At 40.6% G+C, this 23354-nt stretch overlaps 1 protein-coding gene across 6 annotated transcripts in view; it reads right to left on the bottom strand.

The window, feature by feature from the left end:
• ADIPOR2 (adiponectin receptor 2) overlaps positions 1-23354 on the bottom strand; it is a 103647-nt gene that overhangs the window by 40705 nt on the left and 39588 nt on the right. Inside the window, exons 2-4 of one of the 6 annotated variants that reach the window (XM_050747098.1) lie at positions 15919-16024; positions 14402-14556; positions 14151-14295 (exon numbers count right to left, since the gene is read on the bottom strand). The exons of 2 other annotated variants lie outside the window; for them this stretch is intronic. The gene's annotated coding sequence lies outside the window, so the exon portion shown is untranslated. Of the gene's footprint in view, positions 1-6704; positions 6798-14150; positions 15067-15918; positions 16025-23354 lie in introns of those variants that run through there. 3 more of the 6 variants (XM_050747100.1, XM_050747103.1, XM_050747099.1) reach the window with 3 other exon arrangements.

The raw sequence follows: 23354 nt of genomic DNA, 5'->3' as shown, positions 1-23354 counted from the left end.
AGGCTCAGGCAGGAAAATCGCTTGAACCCGAGAGGCAGAGATTGCAGTGAGCTAAGATCACACCACTGCACTCAACCTGGCGACAGAGCGAGACTCCATCTCAAAAAAAAAAAAAAAAAGAATAATCCTGGTAAACTATATAAAGAACTCTCCAAACTAAACAGCACACAAAAAAAAATCCAACCATAAAATGGAAAATAACATGAGCAAACATTTCACCAAAGAGGATAGATATACCAATGGCAAATCATCATATTTGGAAAGATGTTCAACATAGGTTGGGCATGGTGGCTCACATGTATAATCCGAGCACTGTGGGAGGACAGCTTGAGGCCAGGAGTTCGAGACCAGCATGGGCAACACAGCAAGACCCCATCTCTTAAAAAAGAAAAACTAAAACAATTAGCCAGGTGGGGGACTGTGGCACACGCCTACAGTTCTAGTTCCTCAGGAGGCTGAGGTGGGAGGATTACTTGAGCCCAGGAGTTCTGAGGCTGCAGGGAGCTCTGATCATGCCACCGCACTCCAGCCTTGGCAACAGACAAAATGCAAATTAAAAACACAATGCAATGTTACTACAAACCTAATCAGAATGACTAAAATTTAAGAATGGTAACAACAAGGAGAGTGAATTCTGGCATGAATGACAGTGTAAAGGGTTCCACTGGCTTGTTCCGAAGAGAAACTTGTAAAAACTATTTTTAAAAACCATCAAAAACCTCCGGAAATGGTCCAAAAGGCAAATAGCAAATGAAGAAACATCTATTCAGGAACATATAGAAAATTCAGTAAGAAAGGGAACAGCCTGTGGTATCTGAACCTCTTTTTTCCTTCCCACTCTCCCCCAGCTCAGAACAGAAGACTCCACTCTACTGAGGCAAGAACACAGGACTCCCTCTGCCCCCAACACCCAGACAACGGGCTACGAGACATCAGCACCTCCCATCCTTCCCCAGCTACCTACTGCTGAAGGCTAAGTCCCCATGAACACAGTTTAGAAATGGAGGCACCCTTCTGCCAAACCCCCACTTGCGGAATGAAGGCTCTACCTAGGGCCGGGCACACTGAAAATAATGAAACCCCAATCCTTCTGGACCCTGCTGTTGAAGTGGTGGTTCCACAACAGGAGGACCCCAGGCTACTGCCTACCTCCCACTGAGCACTCATCTTCTAGAGTGGCATGTCACTCAGAGAGAAACTTGTCATTGTTCCCACTCCCACACCTCTAAAGTCCAAGCTCAGACTGTTTGCCTGGGGTGAGAAGTAGATTAAAAAGCAAAACAAAAACAAAAAAACAGCACCTAATCTTTTCCCAAAGACTCTGACTTCATTTGCAACACAGCATGAGGTCAAGGCCTAAAGGTGCTCTAAAGAACAGCAGAGGTTGAAAGGCAATTGGGAAGATAATCAAGATACATGCAATTACACAATCAAGATACAGGCTAAACTGTAGGTTAGTTTGCAGAAGTGAACCAGGGAATATGGTATCTGGTACAATCAGACCAAAAATTAAACACTGACCTCAGAAACTATTCCTTCAAATGAGTCAGAATTTGGATTATTCTATAGACCATTTTACCCCAGGGCATTGGTTGAAATCAGTCAACTGACTGATTGGAGCAATCAGCCAGCAATTAGTGGAGTTTAACAACTGGGTGTGTTCCAGGAAAGAAAAGAAGAGAGCCCTACCAAAAGCACTATCAACCCATCCTAACTGAGGGCATATCCATAATTACGCCTTCCAGAGGACAGTGGCAGAGGCTGAACACTAAGGAGGGAAACCAACTGCACTAAATGAATCCAGTCAGTCCCTAAACAAATACCGAGCAAATAACAGTAACAAGCCCTGGAGGAAAAGGAACCAGAGCCCAGAACTGTTACAATGTATTATCTAACATGTTCAGTTTCCAACAAAAAATTATGAGGCATGTAAATAGAAAAGTATAGTCCAGGCCGGGCGCGGTGGCTCAAGCCTGTAATCCCAGCACTTTGGGAGGCCGAGACGGGTGGATCATGAGGTCAGGAGATCGAGACCATCCTGGCTAATACGGTGAAACCCCGTCTCTACTAAAAAATACAAAAAACTAGCCGGGCGAAGTGGCGGGTGCCTGTAGTCCCAGCTACTCGGGAGGCTGAGGCAGGAGAATGGCGTGAACCCGAGAGGAGGAGCTTGCAGTGAGCTGAGATCCGGCCACTGCACTCCAGCCTGGGTGACAGAGCGAGACTCCGTCTCAAAAAAAAAAAAAAAAGAAAAAGAAAACTATAGTCCATACGCTAAGGGAGGGGAAAGCAGGCAATAAAAAATGATGAGAAACAAGATGTCAAATTTAACAGAAAAGACTTTAACCATTATAAATGTGTTCAGGGAACTAAAGGAAACCATGATTAAAGAACTGAAGGCGGTGGCTCACGCCTGTAATCCCAGCACTTTGGGAGGCCAAGGCGGGTGGATCACGAGTCAGGAGATCGAGACCATCCTGGCTAACAGGGTGACACATCGTCTCTACTAAAAATACAAAAACTAGGCAGGCATGGTGGTGGAAGCCTGTAGTCCCAGATACTCAGGAGGCTGAGGCAGGAGAATGGCGTGAACCCGGGAGGCAGAGCTTGCAGTGAGCGAGATCGTGCCACTGCACTCCAGCCTGGGCGATACAGCGAGACTCCGTCTCTAACTAAAAATAAATAAATAAAAAATAAAAGTGAAGGAAAGCATAATGACAACATCACCTCAGATAGAGATCAATGAAGAGACATAAATTACAAAAAAGAACCAAATGAAACTTATGAAGCTGAAAATTACAATAATGGAAATTTAAAAATAAAGGGGGGGCTCAACAGTAAACTGGAAAATCTTAGAGCCATTTGGGATACCACTAGGCACAGTTTGGTACTCATTATGGGAGTACCAAAAGGAGAGGAGAAAAAGCAGTAGAGGGGGAAAAAAAACATTCAAAGAAATAATGGCTGAAAACTTCACAAATGTATTGAAATGTATTGAAAGCAATATACCACACATCCAGGAAACTCAATATATTTTAACTAAGAGGAAGGCAAGGACATCCACACAGATACCTCACAGTAAAAATGTTGAAAGTCAAAGTCAAGGAGAAAATCTTAAAAGCAGCAAGAACCAAATGACTTATTATTTTAAAATTGAACCCAGTAAGATTAGCAGCTAACTTCTAAGCAGAAACAATGGCAGACAGAAAACAATGAGATAACATAATCAAAGTGTTCAAATAAAAGAAAAAAAAAACGTGTCAACCAATCTTATATCTAGCAAAACTACATTTCAAAACTGAAGGCAAAACAGACCTTCTCAGATTTTAAAAAGCAATAAAACAACATTTTGTTCCTGGAAGATCCCCCTTAAAAGAAATGCAAAAGCCTGAAAGCAAGTGACCTCAAACAGTAATTCAAATCCACATACCACCCACCACTCCCCAACAAAAAAGAAAGAGTACCTGTAATTATGCAAATGTTTACCTTTTGTGTTAACTGATTTTGAAAAACCCATTGTATGAAGTGATACATATATATATATAGATATATAGATATATATAGCAACCCCTAAGTTTTGGTATGCTGTGTTTTTGTCTTGATATTATCTAATTCACCTTGTGATTTTTGACCCAATGGTTAAGTGTGTTAATTTCCACATATTTGTGAATTTTCCAGGTCTCGTTCTCATATTTCCACTTTCATTCCATTGTGATTAGAAAAGACACTTTGTATAATTTCAATCTTTTTAAATTTATTAAGACTAATTTTATGGCATAGTATATGGTCTATCCTGAAGAACGTTCTATGTGCACTTGAGAAAAATAGCTACTGAGTGGAGTGTGGTATACATGTCTGTTAGGCCCAAACATTTCTAGCAGTGTTAAAGTCTTCTATTTCTTTGTTTTGTTTGTTTTTGTTTTTGTTTGGTGGGGGGTGGAGTTAGTGGGGGAGACAAGGTCTTACTCTGTTGCCCAGACTGAAGTGCAAGGACACAAACACAGTTCATTGCAACCTCAAACTCCTGGGTTCAAGCAATCCTTCCGTCTCAGCCTTCCAAGTAGCTGGGACAACAGGAGTGCAACAACATGCCCAGCTAATTTTTTAATTTTTAGTAGAGACAAGGTCTCACTATTTGTCCAGGCTGGTCTCAAACTCCTGGGCTCCAACAATCCTCCCACCTCAGTCTTGTCAAATGTTAGGATTATAGGTGTGAGCCACCACACTCGGCCTAAGTCCTCTCCTTCTAATTAGACTAGATCTTCTGTCTAGTTGTTCTATTCATGATTGAAAGTGGCATATGAAAGTCTCCAATTATTATTTTAGATCTGTCTGTTGCTCCTTTCAGTGAATGAGGTCAGTATTTGCTTCAGGTTATGTGGAGCTCTGATGTTCAGTGTATACATGTTTATAACTGTTGTGTCTTCTTGGTGTATCGACTCTTCTATTTAATGCTCTTCCTTGTCTCTTGTAAGAGGGTTTTCTTTGGTTTTTGTTTTTTGTTTTTGAGGCAGTCTTGCTCTGTCACCCAGGCTGGAGTACAATGGTTCGATCTCAGCTCACTGCAACCTCCATCTCCCGGGTTCAAGCGATTCTCCTGCCTCAGCCTCCCGAGTAGCTGGGATTACAGGTACACACCACCATGCCTGGCTAATTTTTGCATTTTTAGTAAGATGAAGTTTTACCTCAAGTGATCCACACGCTTCAGCCTCCCAAAGTGCTGGGATTACAGGCATGAGCCACCACACCCAGCCTCTTACAAGAGTTTGTAAGAGTGTTTAACTAAAAATCTATTTTGTCTGATATTAGCAAACTGTCCTAGCACTCTTTCAGTTACTATTTGCATGTGATAACTTTCAATCCTTTCACTTTCAACCTATACATGTCCTTAGACCTAAAGTAGATCACGTTTTTTGGATCATGTCTTTTTTTTTTTTTTAATCCATCGGGAAGACGAGGAAGGAAACTGGGTAAGTGAAAACAAGCAAAGGAAGAATTATTTTTATTTTACATTCTTTAGTAACTTTTGAATTTTGGACTGCAGGTACAAGGGATCTTTAAAAAGTTCATGTAACATATGTTTTATGAAAAAACTATGCATGAATTTCAAAACAAATTGCACCAAAATAAGCTGGTACTAACTTGTTATAACACATCTGAACGAGATGTAGTTTGAGGCACTAAGGAAGATAAGACATTGGTTTGAAAAGCACACTAACATAGCAACATGAATTCCGCTAAAACTGAAGCAAGAACAAACATCAAATGTATGGTGAAGTTTGACTGGAAGAATGGTAAAATCACTGGTGCTTTACGAAAAGTTTATAGAAACAATGCCCCTAAGAAATCAGCAGTTTATAAATAGACAATTCACTGTAAGAAGGGACAAGATGATACTGAAGATGAAGCCTGCAGCAGCAGACTATCAACATAAATTTTTTAGGAAAAAATTCATCCCGTTTGTAACCTAAATGTAGAGATCGCATGATTAACAGCACAAAAAACAGCCAATACCATAGACATATAAATTCATTCAGCTTACACAAATCTAACAAAAAAATTTAAGTTGAACAAACTTTCTACTTGATGGGTACTAAAACCATTGTGTTCAGATCGGCCACAGACAAAAGCAGTGCTTTCAATGCACATTTTAAATAAGTGGCATCAACAGCATGTGGAATTTCTTTTAAAACGTTTAACACAGGAGACATGACTTTACCAGTGTGATCCTGAAGACAAAAAAACAAAGCAATGGGTACCAAGAGATGAAAGTGATCCAGTCAGAGCAAAAGCAAACCCGTCAAGAGCAAAGGTCATGACAGAAGTTTTTTGGAATGCTCAAGGAATCTTGTTGACTTTCACCACAACAAGGTTCCTGCTCATTCCTCTCAAATGGGCAATTTTGCTAGGGTTTCAATGGAAAATCACTAGGCATCCACCAAACAGTGCTGACTGGCTCCTTCCGACTTCCTTTTCCTAATCTTAAAAAAAATTTAAAGGGCACCCATTTTTCTTTAGTTAATAATGTAAAAAAAAGACTGCACATATTGATATGGTTAAATTCCCAGGACCCTTACTTCTTTAGGAGTGGACTAAATGGCTAACATTACTGCCTACAAAAGTTTCTTGAACTCGATAGAGCTTATATTGAGAATAAAGTTTATATTTTGTATTTTTATCTTTTAATTCCATTTTTCCACAAACTTTCTGAGGTCTCCTCATATCTATCCAAAGATAAATATAAAAGGATTTTTTAATTCTAAGGTTAGCAAACAATGAAAATAGTTCTGAACATTAAAATAGTGCTTTTGGCCGGGCGCGGTGGCTCACGCCTGTAATCCCAGCACTTTGGGAGGCCGAGGCGGGCGGATCACAAGGTCAGGAGATCGAGACCACGGTGAAACCCCGTCTCTACTAAAAATACAAAAAATTAGCCGGGCGCGGTTGTGGGCGCCTGTAGTCCCAGCTACTCGGGAGGCTGAGGCAGGAGAATGGCGTGAACCCGGGAGGCGGAGCTTGCAGTGAGCCGAGATCGCGCCACTGCACTCCAGCCTGGGCTGGGCGACAGAGCGAGACTCCGTCTCAAAAAAATAAATAAATAAAATAAAATAAAATAAAATAAAATAAAATAGTGCTTTTATTACCAGAAAGTATAAGGCAACCATTTAAGAATTTTCAAGTAGGTCAGGTACGGTGGCTCACACCTGTAATCCCAGCACTTTGGGAGGCCAAGGCAGGTGGATCACTTGAGGTTAGGAGTTCAAGATCAGCCTGGTCAACATGGTGAAACCCCATCTCTACAAAAAAATACAAAAATTAGCCGGGCGTGGCGGTGCACGCCTATAGTCCCAACTACTCAAGGGGCTGAGGTAGGAGAATTACTTGAATCCGGGAGGCAAACGTTGCAGTGAGTCAAGGTCATGCCACTGCACTCACTCCAGCCGGGGTGACAGAGCCAAAGACTCTGTCTCGAGAAAAAAAAATAAAACAAAAAGGCCGGGCGTGGTGGCTCACACCTGCAATCCCAGCACTTTGGGAGGCCGAGGCAGGTGGATTACGAGGTCAGGAGATCAAGTCAGATCTTTAATATGCAGATAGAAATCAACAATAAATGATTAATTTTTCAACAGTTCAAGATAACTCATATTAATAACAGTACCTGGAAATTTGAGTTGTACAGGTTTTTTTAATTTATTTTTAGAAATAGGGTCTCGCTCTGGAGTGCAGCAGCACAATCACAGTTCACTGTAACCTTGAATTTCTGGGCCCAAGCAATCCTCCCACCTCAGCCTCCATTCAGAAAAGCTAAGACTACAGGTGTGTGCCACCACAACCAGCTAGTTTTTAATTTCTTGTAGCGCTGGAGTCTCACTCTGTTGCCCAGGCTGGTTTTGAACTACTGGCCTCAAGCGATCCTCCCATCTCAGCCTCCCAAAGTGCTTACAGGCATGAGCTAATGTGCCCAGTATTTTAGAGAATTTAAACTATTGCCTCCAAAGCTACTTGATGTAATTTAGACTCATAGAATTTCTTTTCTTTTTTTTTTTTTTTAGACAGAGTCTTGCTCTGTTGCCCAGGCTGGAGGGCAGTGGCACAATCTTGGCTCACTGTAACCTCTGTCTCCTGGGTTCAACGGATTCTCATGCCTCAGCCTCCTGGGTAGCTGGGATTACAAGTGCTCACCACCACGCCCGGATTTTTCTTTTTTTTCTTTTTTTGGTAGAGATGGGGTTTCACCATGCTGGCCAAGCTGGTCTCAAACCCCTGACCTCAAGAGATCCTCTGGCCTTGGCCTCTCAAAGTGCTGGGATTACGGGTGTGAGCAACCACACCCGGCCCTCAAGACTCATAAAATTTCTTATACAAGTTTCCCCAAGCGCTGTAGTTTGCAAATCTCTCTAGGAGGATTGCTATATTCTCCCTTAATAAGAGAGTAGTATAACTAAACCCAGCAATTCCCAAGTCTTCACAAACAAAACAACAAAATCGAAAAGTAAAAACATTTGATCCTGAAGTAAAGAAGTAAATCCTGAATCCTGAAGTAAAGAAGGCTGCTATCACACTTGCCTTGCTTTTCTATTCAGTCAGCCCTCTGTATCCATGGGTTCTGCACCTGTGGATTCAACCAACCACAGATGGAAACTATCCAGATTTTTAAAATTACGTCTATTCTGAACATGTAGACTCTTTTTCCTAAACAATACAGTATAATAACTATTTACAGAGCATTTACATTGTATTAGGTACTACAAGTAATCTAGACATGATTTACAATATACAGGAAGATGTGCATAGGTTATATGCAAACACTATGCCATTCTCTATCAGGAACTTGAGCATCCACAGATTTTGGTATCCATGGGAGGTCCTGGAACTAATCCCCCATGGATACTAAGGGATGACTGTATTCTACTCAGAACTTAGAATTACTGTATATATCTGAATGCTCTCGCCCTTTCAAAATTAGCCATCTAGTGGTTACCTGCCTTATGGATGGGGAATAAAGCTCAGAGGTAGATTTCTAAACACAGAAAAAAGTGGCAGCCAGGCACAGTGGCTCACGCCTGTAATCCCAGCACTTTGGGAAGCCTAGGTGGGCAGATGGCTTGAGCCCAGGAGTTCAAGACCAGCCTGGGCAACATGGCAAGACCCCATCTCTACAAAAAATACAAAAATAAGGCCGGGCGCGGTGGCTCAAGCCTGTAATCCCAGCACTTTGGGAGGCCGAGATGGGCGGATCACGAGGTCAGGAGATCGAGACCATCCTGGCTAACACGGTGAAACCCCGTCTCTACTAAAAAAAATACAAAAAACTAGCCGGGCGACGTGGCGGGCGCCTGTAGTCCCAGCTACTCGGGAGGCTGAGGCAGGAGAATGGCGTAAATCCGGGAGGCGGAGCTTGCAGTGAGCTGAGATCGTGCCACTGCACTCCAGCCTGGGCAACAGAGCCAGACTCCGTCTCAAAAAAAAAAAAAACAATACAAAAATAAGCCAGGCATGGTGGTGTGCAACCGCAGTCCCAACTACTCAGGACACTGAGGTGGGAGGATCGCTTAAGCTTGAGAGTTCAAAGCTGCAGGGAGCTGTGACCGCACCACTGCACTTCAGCCAGGCGGAGAGCAAGATGCTGTCTTTAAAAAACAGAGAGAGAAAAAGCGACAAAAAACAGACCCTGGCTCTCACAATTCTCTGACTCCTCACTGGGAGTTCAACAATCAGAAGATTTTCTCTTTTTTTTTTTTTTTTTTAACTTTTCAGTCAAGTCCAGCCAAGAGGTAATAAAATTCTTTTTGAAAGAGATAGTTCAAATTTTCAAGAAGACACTCTTAACCTATTCCATTCATCTTTAGCTAACACTATTTTACGTAACATATCTACTTTCACAAAGTCTGGTCCATTTTTTAAAATGATTTACCTAGGAAATAAGAACTCTAGCACTAAAGAAAATCACTTAATTGCATGCATAGTCAGTCATTCCATCAAACCTGACATTTGTTATTTTGTAATACTCTCCAGGGCTTTTTCATTCCAAACAGGTTATCTGTCCCAAAGGCATTTTCTATGGCAAACTATGAATTCCCCATTGGTTTTCTAGTAGTTTTAAGCCTGTAAGTTGAACATAATTAAACCATAACATTGTTTACCTGCCTTCTGTTTTCCTATTTAATGATTGAAGGCTTTTTTCCTGTCCAAATTATATTCTATAACTTGCTGCTGCAGCAATCATCTATCTGATTTACTAACATTATAGGTTCACTTGCTACAGTGGACAGTATTACACATTATTGTCAAAGATATTCTTCCCTCTTCCTAAGCCCCCATACTTAATCCATTAGTAAATAATACATGGATCTTATCTCCCAAAATCTCTCTCAAGTTATTTCCCTTTCTTTTCCTCTTCCCTGACACTATCTTAGCTAAACCACCAAGATCTCTGACCTACAATACTTTGATAATCCCAAACAGGCCTCCCTATCTTCTACTCTCACACCTGCAGCTTCTTCTCTTTATTTTGCAGCCAACGTGCTCTTTCAAACAGAAAAATTATGTCACTCCCCTGCTAAAATCTCTCCAGATTTTATTCCTTGTGCAAAAGGAATCCAAATCTTTACCATAATTCCCACAAGGCCCTTAATGATTTTGCCCCACCAAGCTCTCCAACCTCAACTTATAAAGCTCTCGAATTGACTCACTATTCTTGTAATCCTTTTCCATACCAATCGATCAACATCAGGCCCTAGAAACATGCCTGGGAACTTAACTAGCCAGCTATCCCTTACCATTTCAGCTCCCAGGTAAAAGGTCACCTTTTCAGGAAGCCCTTAACTGACCACCCTTCACACTAGTCATTCTAACACTTTACACTGCTTAATTTCCTACATAGTCCTTATCACCCTCTCAAATTATTTATTTTCCTTTTAATTATCTGTCTTTCTCAACTAAACCACCAGCCTCTTAAGTGTCAAATCCTGTTTGTCTTGTTCATCATACGTATCTAAAACAGGATCTGTCACATAGTACACACACATCCATATGTAAAACAGGATCTGTCACACAGTACACACCCTCAAGATCTGCTTAATGCATAAACAAATGAAGTTTCTGTCAGAAATTCCTTGGTGCTGTGCACTGACTGTAGCCTCTCAAAATTCATGTGTTAAGTCCTAACCCCTACTACTTTACAACGTGACTGTATTTGGAAACAGAGCCTTTAGAGAGGTAATCAAGGTTAAATGAAGTTACGAGGGTGGGGGACCTAATCCACTATGACTGATGTCATTGTAAGAAGAGACACCAGAGAGGAATACATGCCCAGAGGAAAGGCCCTGTGAGGACAGAGAGAAGGCAACAATTGCAAGCCAAGGAGAGGGGTGATAGGAAAAACCAAACCTACTGACATGTTGATCTTGAAACTCTAGCCTCCAGAACTGTGAGAAAATACATTTCTGTCATTCAAGCCACCCAGTCTGTAGTACTTTATGGCAGGCCTAGCAAATCAACACTTGGCTTTCAATAGAATAGCACATCACTTTAGCATTTTTCTGCAGAAATAACTGAAAAGTTACATCTCAAAGTTTACCATTCAAGGTAGGCATCATCATAATCCTTTACACAGCCACTTAAAATGTAACTTTTTTTTTTTTGAGATGGGAGCCTCGCTCTTGTCGCCCAGGCTGGAGTACAACAACGCGATCTCAGTTCACTGCAACCTCTGCCTCCCAGGTTCAAGCATCTCCTGCCTCAGCCTCCTGAGTAGCTAGGATTACAGGTATGTGCCACCAAGTCCATGTTAGTTTTTTGTATTTTTAGTAGAGACGGGGTTTCACCATGTTGGCCAGGCTGGTCTCGAACTCCTGACCACAGGTGATCCACCCACCTCGGCCTCCCAGAGTGCTGGGATTACAGGCGTGAGCCACTGCACCCGGCTAATTTAAATTTTAAACATATAATAAGGAATTTAAGGAAGCTGCTTGTGTGATTGAGGTAATAAAAAGTAAGTGTTCATAACACTCTAAAGAAGGTTCAACAAACTTTTTCTATAAAAGGCCAGATTATAAATATTTTAGGTTTCGTGAGCCACAAAAGGTCTCTCCTACAAACAACTCAACTCAGTGCAGCACAAAAGTGGTCAGACAGTATGTAAATGAATTAATGTGGCTGTGTTCCAATAAAACTTATATTAACACTGAGATTCCATTTCATTTAATTTTCATTCACCTATCACAAAACATTATTTCGCTTAAACTATTTTTAAATGTAAACACCAATCTTTGCTCATGAGCCATACAAAAACAGGTAGATACCCAGGGGCTAGCTATAGTTTGCTAACCCTGCCCTAAGGCAATAATTTTACTTTGAGAGAGGGAAATCTCGAGGCTTCGCCACATAGCTACAATTAACACAGCATCCCAATGGCTAGACTAGAAGCATATGCACCTACCTGTGTAACTACTACTATAATGACACCTTGATCCATTGTTTCTTATTTACTTGTGTCTCCCATTAGACTACACGCAAAGACATAAAGGCAAAGAGCAATACCTTAATCATTTTTTATGTTCAGAGCTAAGTAATGTTTCTGATGCACAGTAAATTTTTAACTGTCTTCTGAAAGAATTCATGTTTTACTGTTCTTTGACTTAAAATTCCTCTTCCAACTGCACTACTGTCCCTCTAAAATAAAATTTTTTGAAGTTTTTTACTTAAAGTTATTTTCCCAAAAAATTTCATGGCAGCATAATTATAAAAAAAGAAATTTTGCTGAATATAATGACTCACACAAGAAATGTTATTCTTTGAAAATAATCTCCCCAAATACATTTAACAGATTTTTTGTTGTTACTAATTAATGCTCCTGTTAACTCCCATTTTCGAGAAAAATATTCCTTTGTTCTTCAAAGGAAATATAAATCAATCTAAAAATTCAGTCCCAGTCACAATAGAGAGAAATATCCAAAATGGTTTCTTCATCCAACACAAAAAATCTGTCTCTTAAGCATACTCACTCCTTTAATAAACACGTGTGAGACTGACAAGATAGTTCTGAGTGGAAAAGTTCATCCACCTCCAACAAGTGAAAGAAGGTGAAAGGGGGACCAGCATAAACCACTAGCAATTCAAGATAAGATGGTCTCTGCTGGCTGAAGAATACATTTAATTACCTTTATTTTATTATTTTAGGCTCTGGAATTCTGCCAAACTCTCTTTAAAGAAAAAAACAGGAAGGAGAAACTCCTTGGGGAAGGAAAAAAATGAATGATTTTCTCTAAAATGAGAAATTACAGGGCTTGTGCTTTTCTGGCTCAATATGGAGTTAAATTTACAAACAAAACACAGAAACTACTAAAACGTTTTTTTGAGACAAGATCTCACTCTGTCACCCAGGCTGGAGTATAGTAGTGCAATCACAGCTCATACTGCCGCCAAAATTTCCCAGATTCAAGTGATCCTCCCACCTCAGTTTCCCGAGTAGCCGGGACCACAGGCACATACCACCATGTCTGGTTAACCCTTTTTAGAGACAGGGTTTCTTCATGTTGCCCAGGCCGGTCTCAAACTCCCGGGCTCAAGTGATCCATCCACCCCAGCCTCCCAAAGCACTGGGACTACAGGCAAGAGCCACCGCACCCAGCCATAAACTACTAAAACTAATAAGGTAGGAGTACAAGAGAGTAACACATTAAAATCAAACCAAGTAGTGGTAATGTTGTGACATTTATTGCCACCTCTGCCTTAGTATGTAGAAGAGAAAAGAACCAATTATCAAAAAAAGGGAACTTGATACATGGCAACTGTAATAAGTAACTGACAAAAACCTTAAATTGGAAGCATGAATATGCAAGGAACAGGAGTGATGCTGTAAAGGGTCAGTCTGGGTCAGGCGCGGTGGGCGCCTGTAATCCTAGCACTTTGGGAGGCCAAGGTGGGCAGATCACTTGAGGTCAGGAGTTCAAGACCAGCCTGGTCAACATGGTGAAACCCCACCTCTACTAAAAATACAAAAATTACCCAAGTGTGAGGCTAGGGCACGAGAATTGCTCAAACCCAGGAGGCAGAGGTCACAGTGAGCCACGATCACACCACGGCACTCCCGCCTGGGCGACAGAGTGAGACTCTGTCTCCAAAAAATATATACACAGTCAGTCTGTGTGACAACTACAGGAAGATTAGCAAACAACTCACTGGTGTACTTTTTTTCCAAAATTTTGTTAAGGGTTTTTCTATCTGGTAAACTTGGAAATGATTATCAATAACATGAATACAACAAACTACCAATTCTAGAGGGAAATGACTTAATTTGAAACACACTCAGCAGAAAACCTAAACCCTGATAATAAACATGTACTTTCCATATGACAATACTGTAAAAAAAAAAAAAACAAAACCCACAAATAACTTCAGTCTTCTCTGAAAACAAAACAACTTCAACTATAAAAGGTACATTGAGATGTACGTAAACTCTGTATCTGAGGAACAAGTATTTGGGCACTCTGCAAATATAACATATACAGGCTATAATTTCAAACAGCAATAATTATATATTCTTAACATAAATATATGCTGTCAGGTGCCCATTATCTCATTTATTCTTCATAACAATCTGAAGGATTCAACATCTCATTTCTGCAACTGAAGAATTCAAGGCTCACACAGTTTGTGCAGACTGCTCAGTCTCATGGCTGGTAAGTGGGAGAAAAGTTCAAAATCAGGTCCTTCTGGCTTTTCACTCAGCCATAATGCTTGGGAGACATGAAAACAGGCCCACTGTGTAGACACTAATTCTGACCAAATTTTCTGAATCAAAAATAGGAACACATGGTTTAACCAGAAATATATTTTCCAAACCTATAAATGTATGTATTCGAAAGATATCTTTTAAAAATGGAATTTAATAACTTACAAAAAAGGAAGAAGAAACTCTGATCCAATAATTGTACTGATAATTAAGAAAAATAAAGAATGCAGGTCTCAAGAGTTTAACTGCTCTCAGGGTTATATCCAGGAGCATGCTGTCTCAAGGGAAACCTCAGTTTCTCCACCTATATAAGTGAGCATCTGTGAATGATAATCTTAATTAACAACATTAAATATGTATTTAGATTGTACCATAGTAAGATAAAGTCAAGCCCATGTTAGCTACCTGTACCTAAGAACTTCAATAAACTATTACATAAAGTTCTGAAGTAATCAAGAAGATGCAAATAACAAACAGTGATTTTTGAACAAAACCAACAGTAGGGAAGCTTACTACCACTTCAAAGAACCAGTGAAAAGCTGTTTGTTTTTTCTAAGTAAAATTACACAGATAACTGATGCTACTCTTGCCTGGAAGGCTACAAAACAAACTGCAGCAAAAACCTCCACTGTAAATCTAACAAGGTTCCCCATTGTGAAACCCTACTGCATACCAAGAATTATCTAAAATGGCCTTGATCCCAGTAAGGCCAGTACTCTTTACTGATCCAGTACTCTTTACTGTTTTTCCTTGAATTTTATCCTAAAGCAATACAAAAGGGAAAAACTATACACACAAAAGTATTAAGGCGGGGGGAAATGGAAGCAATTAATGAATAACAGAAAAATTAAAAAAATACATAGTAAATTCATTTTCTCATTTGAATATTAGGGAGCATTCAAAAACAGCATGAAGATTATTTACAGTATCTTAAAACATAAAACAAAATTATTACAACTAGATAAAACTAAGTTTTACAACTATATAAAAGTGTGTGCATAAATACAAGTTAGAAAGGCATATACAAAGGCCGGGCGTGGTGGCTCAAGCCTGTAATCCCAGCAATTTGGGAAGCTGAGATGGACAGATCACGAGGTCAGGAGATCAAGACCATCCTGGCTAACCCAGTGAAATCTACTAAAAAATACAAAAAACTAGCCGGGCGAGGTGGCGGGCGCCTGTAGTCCCAGCTACTCGGGAGGCTGAGGCAGGAGAATGGTGTAAACCCGGGAGGTGGAGCTTGCAGTGAGCTGAGATAAGGCCACTGCACTCCAGCCTGGGCGACAGAGCAAGACTCCGTCTCAAAAAAAAAAAAAAAAGAACTTACCAGGAGCCGGGAGAAGAGAACAATAAGGAGATATTGTATAATGTGCATAGTTTCTGATTGGGATGATAAAGTAGTTCTGAAACTAGGTAGTGTGATGATTGTACAACACTGTGAATATACCTAATGCCACTGAACTGTACCCTTTAAAATGGTTAATATAGTGAATTTTATATTACGTGTATTTTCCCACAATTTAAAAAAAGGAATCTGGCCCAGCACAGTGGCTCCCAGAACTTTGGGAGGCAGAAGCAGGAGAAAGTTCGAGACCAGCCTGGACAACATAATAAGATCTCGTCTCTACAAAACATTTAAAAATTAGCCATGCATAGTGTCACATGCCTGTAGTCCCAGCTACCTGGAAGAGTGTGGAAGGAGGATCACTTGAGCCCAGCAGTTCGAGGCTTCAGTAAGCCATGATCGCATCACTGCACTCCAGTCTGGGCAACAGTAAGACCCTGTCTCTAAACAAACAAATAAAATAAGGAATCTGAAATATTAAAATGTATGTTTTATTGTTAGCTTTGTCACAGTATAATGCCCTTCATATATATGCAGTATAAACAAGTTTCTAATAATAAACATAATTTTTCTTGTTATCACTACAGACCAGAAACTTAAAATCAGCCTGCATTACATATAAGAGAGTTGATAACTCAAACTTTTACATAATCAGTCCACAGTTTCAATTTGCTTCTCTTCCAAACTTTTAATTAAGGAGAAGTTAAGTTTTTAAAAGTTATAATTGATGGGTGCAGCACACCAACATGGCACAAGTATACATATGTAACAAACCTGCACGTTATGCACATGTACCCTACAACTTAAAAGTATAATAATAATAAATAAATTTTTAAAAAAAAAGTTATAATTTGCTCTCCCTTCCATTCTGTGCTTGCTTCTCTTAATAGAGGTGCTAATGAGCCCAACTGATGCTAAAGATTTCATCTAAAAGATAACAAAATGTTAGCTATAACTATATAGAGGGCTGGTTTCTACTAAAGTAGTATTGATTAAATAACTGTTTCAAATAATGTATCTCCTAAGATCTTGAGAACACTCACTAAGAGAAAAAAACACTTATCAATCACAACTTTTCCCCCTAAGCTTTCGTTTAAAAAAAAAAAAAAAAAACTTTAGGCCGGGCACGGTGGCTCACGCCTGTAATCCCAGCACTTTGGGAGGCCGAGGCGGGCGGATCACAAGGTCAGGAGATGAAGACCATCCTGGCTAACACGGTGAAACCCCGTCTCTACTAAAAATACAAAAAACTAGCCGGACGTGGTGGTGGCGGCGCCTGTGGTCCCAGCTACTCGGAGGCTGAGGCAGGAGAATGGCGTGAACCCGGGAGGCGGAGTTGGCAGTGAGCAGAGATCGCGCCACTGCACTCCAGCCTGGGCGACAAAGCGAGACTCCTTCTTAAAAAAAATAAATAAATAAATAAATAAACTTTAATACTCCTAATAGAGATTATAATTATGTGAGGTCCTAGGCGGCACATCTAATTATCTCTCGAGATGCCTAAGAATTCCCCCAGCTAACCAAATTAGCTTGAAATGTAAATGAGAATCACATCTCACGTTCAAGAGTGACAACACAATGTAATATTGTTGTAACACAGTCACTTAAATGATACATTAACACTTTTCCCTCACCTTTTTTGTGTGTGTTCCCTTCCAGTATGCCTTCGTTCTTGGCTAAGGATCACGAAATAATTAAACAGTACCACTAAATAGGGTGCAATCTTATCCTGCAAGTTCATTCATTCATTAATTTGTTCAAGCAACAAAATTTACTATATGCCAAGTTTTGTGCTTTTCCCTGCTTTCTTACTGCCCAGTATTACAAAATAACAACTGATTATATAAATGACATTTCTCTCTCCTAAGAAATAAACAAAAGAGATAGAACGTAAAGCAAAATACAGGAAATTAAGGGGGGGGCTTTTGGGGAATCAAAACTAGTTCATTAACTGATGCCAACTATTAGGGATAGGATAAGAAAATAATTAGAAGTTACCAAAAACAAAAACAAAACAAAACAAAACTGGCTGAGCTCACTGGCTCACGCCTGTAATCCCAAAACTTTGGGAGATCAAGGCAGGAGAATCACTTGAGCCCAGAAGTTTGAGACCAGCCTGGGCAATACAGTAAGATCCTGTTTCTAAAAAATAAATAAATCGCCGGGCGCGGTGGCTCAAGCCTGTAATCCCAGCACTTTGGGAGGCCGAGACGGGCGGATCACAAGGTCAGGATATCGAGACCAGCCTGGCTAATACAGTGAAACCTCGTCTCTACTAAAAAATACAAAAAACTAGCCAGGTGAGGTGGCGGGCGCCTGTAGTCCCAGCTACTCGGGAGGCTGAGGCAGGAGAATGGCGTAGACCCGGGAGGCGGAGCTTGCAGTGAGCTGAGATGCGGCCACTGCACTCCAGCCTGGGCGACAGAGCGAGACTCTGTCTCAAAAATAAATAAATAAATAAATAAATAAATAAATAAATTTTTAAAATTTTAATAAATATATTATTTTTTAAAAGCTTTATAAGACATATCCCTTCCTATGGCTATCATTCCTTAGAGTCCCAATGAAACAGAAGGCTCCCTAATATTTAATAAATTTTAAACTATATTCTTTAACAATAAAAAATTATGACAAGCCAAGAAAGTCTACAAATATTTCCTTTCTCCAAAAACTAAATAACACAAAAAAATACACAAAAGCCAGTATTCCAATATTGATTACAATATAATTCTAGGAATGAAGAAATTAACCTCAGTCCTGATAGCTTCCAGCATATTCCAGGAAGAATGGGGAAGACCAACAGTCTTGACGTGCAATATCATTACCTATGATGATGCTCTACTGACAAAACATTCAAAGTTTACAAAGGGAAACTGTGGGTAGAGGGGGAAAAAAGATTTAATGTTGGCCGGGCGCGGTGGCTCAAGCCTGTAATCCCAGCACTTTGGGAGGCCGAGACAGGCGGATCACGAGGTCAGGAGATCGAGACCATCCTGGCTAACACGGTGAAACCCCGTCTCCACTAAAAAAAAGTACAAAAAACTAGCCGGGCGAGGTGGCGGGCACCTGTAGTCCCAGCTACTCGGGAGGCTGAGGCAGGAGAATGGCGTAAACCCGGGAGGCGGAGCTTGCAGTGAGCTGAGATCCGGCCACTGCACTCCAGCCTGGTTACAGAGCAAGACTCCGTCTCAAAAAAAAAAAAAAAAGATTTAATGCACACAGAACCAAAGTATTAACAATGAACTGTCCTGTTGTACTCAGACAAATGACTGTCTTGTTTTAAAAAAAAAAAAAGTGTAGAACTAGGAAAAGTATTTGGAACTGGCTTTACTTTGTTCTAAGATTTTTAAGAGTAAAAGAGAGTCAAGATGGAAGATGGAAAGACCAGACTATCAATACCTGTAAATTAGAAGAGCTAATTTTTATTCTACTAACACAAAATTTTCACTGGCCAAAATTCTATGAATACTGTATTGTATCATGCAGACCTTTCTTTATTTTTTTTTTTCTTTAAGACAGAGTCTCGCCCTGTTGCCCAGCCTAGAGTGTAATGGCACCATCTCGGCTCATTGCAACCTCTGCCTCCCAGGTTCAAGCAATTCTCCTGCCTCAGCCTCCGGAGTAGCTGGGATTACAGGCACGCACCACCACGCCCGGCTAATTTTTTGTATCTTTAGTAGAGATGGGGTTTCACCATATTGGCCAAGCTGGTCTGGAACTCCTGACCTCAAGTGATCGGCCCACCTCAGACTTTGAGTGCTGGGATTACAGGCGTGAGCCGCTGGGCCCGGCCGTGTTAAGATGTTTTTTTTAAAAGATCTGCATGAGGCCAGGCATGGTTGTTCACGCCTGTAATCCCAGCACTTTGGGATACCGAGGTGGGCGGGCGGATCTGAGGTCAGAAGTTCCAGACCAGCCTGGTCAACATGGTGAAACCCCATCTCTACTAAAAATACAAAAATTAGCCGGGCATAGTGGCAGGCGCCTAAAATCCCAGCTACCTGGAAGGCTGAGGCAGGAGAATCGCTTGAACCCGGGAAGAGGAGGTTGCAGTGAGCTGAGATCACACCACTGCACTCCAGCCCAAGGGACAAGAGTGAGACTTCATCTCAAAGGAAAAAAAAAAAAAATCTAACACAAACAGAAAACAGCTGGTAGGAAGGAACAAGTAACTAGAAAGCGTTCTGAGCCCATAAATAGATGTGGAAGTCTACACAAATTTGACCAATGCATTTTTAACAAGTAGGGGAGCTCAGTTGTCCTTCAATATCTCTGGGTAGCTAGGAAATGACAATGAGGAAAGAAAGAAAATACATATGAGTTTTCAATTCCTAAACCTCCTCAGTTACAAAGTCCCTCCCACTAATATCCTTTTTTTTTTTTTTTTTTTTTTAAAGTGTTCCTGTGTGCATGGGCATCTGGAGTCCGGCCTGTGGGGGACTGCTCCCCCAAGATGTTGGGAGTCTTTCCAGGAAAGTGGTGAGTTCGGAAGTTGCCCTGGTGCATAGGAAGAGAATACCCCAAGGGGCTACTGAAAGGGCCTTGGGTAGGTAAGAATGGGATAGAAACATTCTGGTGCAGAGGGGCAGCTGACCAAGGGTTTCAATTCTTGGAATACACTGAGGCTCAGGTACTGCTGCTCTGGGAGAGGCAGGGGCTGTGGATGCCAGGGAGCACATGCGGCTTCAGATTCCTCTGGAGGGTGGGGATGAGGGAGGCCATGGAAGACTTCTGGAGAGACCAGAGCGGTCTTTAATTAATAAAGAATATTTAATTAATAATTATACATGCAATGAGTGAATGATTATACATGCAATGTTTATTGGAAAAAGATACTCAAACATACTATACACCCCACTACATTTCACTTTGAAAAGTATGTTCTCACAAACTAATGTATGCTTAGGCACAAAATGACTTATTTCAAAATTTTGCTAAGGCTGTCTTCCCTTTGACAATAATAAAGCCTATTCTACAGACAATCGAATAAAAAACTGTGAATGAACAGAAATATAGTAGACACCTGACCTACATGCTCTAAGAGCAAAGACTCAGGAATCACTAATTCTGCCTAAAAGAAATGGTGAAGGTTTTATAGGAGTTAATATTTGAGCTGGACATTAACCAATGAGTTGGAGTATGCCAACTAAAGAAAAGGTATTCTGTGCAAAGAATGTAGAATATGCAGGACAAAGGGTGTCAGTTCTGTTTAGAAATTAGAGCATGAAGGGTAGATTCAAGATACACTCAAGAGAAGCAATATTTGGGCCGGGCACGGTGGCTCAAGCCTGTAATCCCAGCACTTTGGGAGGCCGAGACGGGCGGATCACAAGGTCAGGAGATCGAGACCATCCTGGCTAACACGGTGAAACCCCGTCTCTACTAAAAACACAAAAAATTAGCCGGGCGAGGTGGCGGCGCCTGTGGTCCCAGCTACTCGGGAGGCTGAGGCAGGAGAATGGCGGGAACCCGGGAGGCGGAGCTTGCAGTGAGCTGAGATCTGGCCACTGCACTCCAGCCTGGGCGACAGAGCGAGACTCCGTCTCAAAAAAAAAAAAAAAAAAAAAAAAAAAAAAAGAGAAGCAATATTTGAATGACTGAATGAGGGTCAATGAAATAGAGAAAGATGACGACTCAGGGTTTTTCCTTAGGCAGCTGGGTACATAGCAATGCCATTTGCTGAGATGAAAAGATCATAAAGAAGGGAAGCAAATTCAAAGTGGAACAATAATGAGTTTCTTTTTGGAAATGGAGTATGAAATGACAGAAATGTTCCGTTGGCACTAGGAAACACAAATTTAAATTCAGGAAAGAGAATGAACTTGAACATAGAACTATTACTAGCATAAAAAGTGACGCTAGCATAGTTACTGGCAAAACAGTGGATAAAATCCTTTAAAAAAAAAATCTATACAAAGGAGTGAGGACAAGCAAGGATCACTGTGAAGAATTCTGAAACACACAAAGTATTAGATGATTAAGTTAGGATTAGAACCCAGATCTCTTTACTCTCAGTCAAATATAGTCACACCAGGTTGCCTTCCTAATGGGAAAGCTATGGAAAATTAAAAATCCCAACTCAGTCGGGGGTGGTGGCTCACGCCTGTAATCCCAGCACTTTGGGAGGCCAATGCTGGCAGATCACCTGAGGTCAGGAGTTCGAGACTAGCCTGGCCAAGATGGTGAAACCCCATCTCTACTAAAAATACAAAAATTAGCTGACTGTGGTGGCATGCGCCTGTAATCCCAGCTACTCAGGAGGGTGAGGCAGGAGAATCCCTTGAACCCAGGAAGCGGAGGTTGCAGTGAGCCAAGATGGTGCCATTGCACTCCAGCCTGGGCAACAAGAGTGAAACTCTGTCTCAAAAAAAAAAAAAAAAAAAAAAAATTCCCAACTCAATTTCTTATACTTCCCTCCCCTTCCCTTCAGTTCATACCTCAAAAGGCAGTTACGTTGCTTAGAAGCACTAAGGTTGCTTAAGTGATACCTCAAAAGCAATTTTCTCTGCCTGAAGAAATTGTTAAACTTAATTGACACTTCTGGTCTAGAAATCTAACACTAATCCAGGAGAGGTTTTTTTTTTAAAACCAACAGATTGTAGGTTCCATAAAGGGAGGCATTTATGTTTTGTTCACCACTGAATCCCAAACTGCAACTGATACACAGTAGACATTCAATAAAGATTTCCTGAGTGAATGAATAAATTAATGAATAAACATCACATTCTCTAGGGAAAAAAAGAAATTAAAAGCATTTCTACTATATCTTCATAGTTAAATTGGACTTCTCACCAAGACAGATTAGTACAATGTATTAATGTAGGCTTTATTATTAATTTGTGTATTTGTATTATAAAGAAAACAAATTTTTAGTAAAATATAATATGTTTTGTTCATTTTGTTTAGTTCATTGCTGGACTGCCAGTCTCTAGAACATTGCCTGGCACAGAATAAACATATAATAAGTATTTTTAAATGACGTACTTAGTTTTATTACCCTACCATGCTTGAAACTGTGACTTCATATTAAAGGTAAAATTGTAGTCAATATATAGACTATATATAAATTTTTTAAAATCTTCATTTACTGTAATGTAATAGCATCATTTTACACGTATACCAGTTTTTCAGGGAATTGATTTATAGTCCATTTGGTTTAAGTCTGGGACATGTGGCCAAGCGTGGTGGCTCACACCTGCAATCCCAGCACTTTGGGAGGCCAAGATGGGTGCATCACCTGGGGTCAGTAGTTCAAGACCAGCCTGGCCAATATATAGTAAAACCCCATCTCTACTATACAAAAATTAGCCAGGCATGGTGGCGCGCACCTGTAATCCCAGCTACTCGGGAGGCTGAGGCAGGAGAATCCCTTGAACCCAGGAGGCGGAGGCTGCAGTGAGCCGAGATCGCACCATTGCACTCCAGCCTGGGTGACAAGAGTGAAACGCTGTCTCAAAAAAAAAAAAAAAAAGAAAGTTTGGGGTATTTGGATGTTTCTGATGTTGAATGACAAAATGTAGGTTTAAAAAAGTCTGTTTACAGTTTTATACCACTGTATTGTGTATAGCCTCTCTTTCATAATGACACTTGGGACTGTGATGGTATAGAGTGACCCTTAATAGTCTGCTCCCAGGAATAATATATAATAAATAGTAATACATAACAGTTGTTCAATCATTATCTGTTAAATGAATGAATGAATACTGAAAGGAGGGAGAAAAGGGAGTGAGTTAGTAAAAATTAGCCAGGAGTGGTGGTGTACACCTGTAGTCC

This window comes from Macaca thibetana, chromosome 11, assembly GCF_024542745.1.
Source record: "Macaca thibetana thibetana isolate TM-01 chromosome 11, ASM2454274v1, whole genome shotgun sequence".
Classification (NCBI taxonomy): Eukaryota; Metazoa; Chordata; class Mammalia; order Primates; family Cercopithecidae; genus Macaca; species Macaca thibetana.
This window is presented reverse-complemented; position numbering and strand designations above follow the sequence as displayed.